This window comes from Chrysochloris asiatica, unplaced genomic scaffold (genome assembly GCF_000296735.1).
Source record: "Chrysochloris asiatica unplaced genomic scaffold, ChrAsi1.0 scaffold00381, whole genome shotgun sequence".
NCBI classification, from domain to species: domain Eukaryota; kingdom Metazoa; phylum Chordata; class Mammalia; order Afrosoricida; family Chrysochloridae; genus Chrysochloris; species Chrysochloris asiatica.
In genome coordinates this window covers 1194602-1195687 of record NW_006408899.1, presented here as the reverse complement: position 1 = coordinate 1195687, position 1086 = coordinate 1194602, and positions in this window count along the sequence as shown.

Genomic DNA, 1086 nt, shown 5'->3' with positions numbered 1-1086 from the left:
AACACTCCAGATTATTATGATTTGCCGCAGCCTCAGCAACTGCCCGGTCCTGCACCCTCTCACAATTGTCGCTCCGTCTGAGCCCACTGTTGCTGCCACTGCCAGCCCATTGCGTGGGATCGATCGTCTTCTCTTTTTCACTGTCCCTCAACTTTATCAACTCTGATGTCTCACCTGACAACACGGATTAGTCTCACCTGACAACACGGATTAGTCTCACCTGACAACACGGATTAGTCTCACCTGACAACATGGAAGTGAGACAGTCTCACTCTTCTCACTACTAAGGGGCTTTCAGGCTCTTCCTCTTCCAGGACAGATTGGTTGGGCCCTTGGCAGTCCGTGATATATCTAGTGTTCGTCACCAACAGTACAATTCAAATATAATCCACACCATTGGACCATTGGATTATTTTTTTCTCCAGATTTACATCACGAGGTTCCCTTAACCTACGTGAAAGAGGAAGCCTCTGGACACCTGTCAGGTGGTGTACCTGGTGGTAGACCTGTAATTTGATGCTTCCTGGAGAGGCACTGTGGTTAGCCTTATTCACTCTTATGTTTTCCCCCAAACAGTGTAAAAGCCTGCTAGTTCCAGGTGCTGCACTAAGCAGTGTCAAAACACTTGGGGAGAGAATTTTCTCTACCCAGGATTAGTCAGTCTAGCTTCCGTTGCTGTCTGCCTAACTCTGCCTGGCATAAGCATGATATCCTTGCCCTTCAGTTTTCTTCTTTGTCTTTTTCCAGTTTTGTGCATCAGGATGATGAAATTCTCTGAAACTGGGAAGACACATGCGAGGTCAGTGCTGCTGGGTGGGTATCTGAGCAGGTTCTTCCAGACTCTCCAGGAGGTCAGTCCACCCTTTCCTTTCAGACTCTTGGAGGAACACTGGCTGCTAGAGAGAAGCAATCCCGCATGCTTCTGTACATTTCTTTGTAGACAGTCACATGGGGGAGTGATTGTAAATGTTTACAAAGAGGAATTGTAAACCCCTAGAAGGAGCTCTGGTAGCGTAGTGGTTACGAATCGGGCTGCGAACCTTAAGGTCAGCGGTTCGAAACTACCAGCCGCTCCGCGGGAGAAAG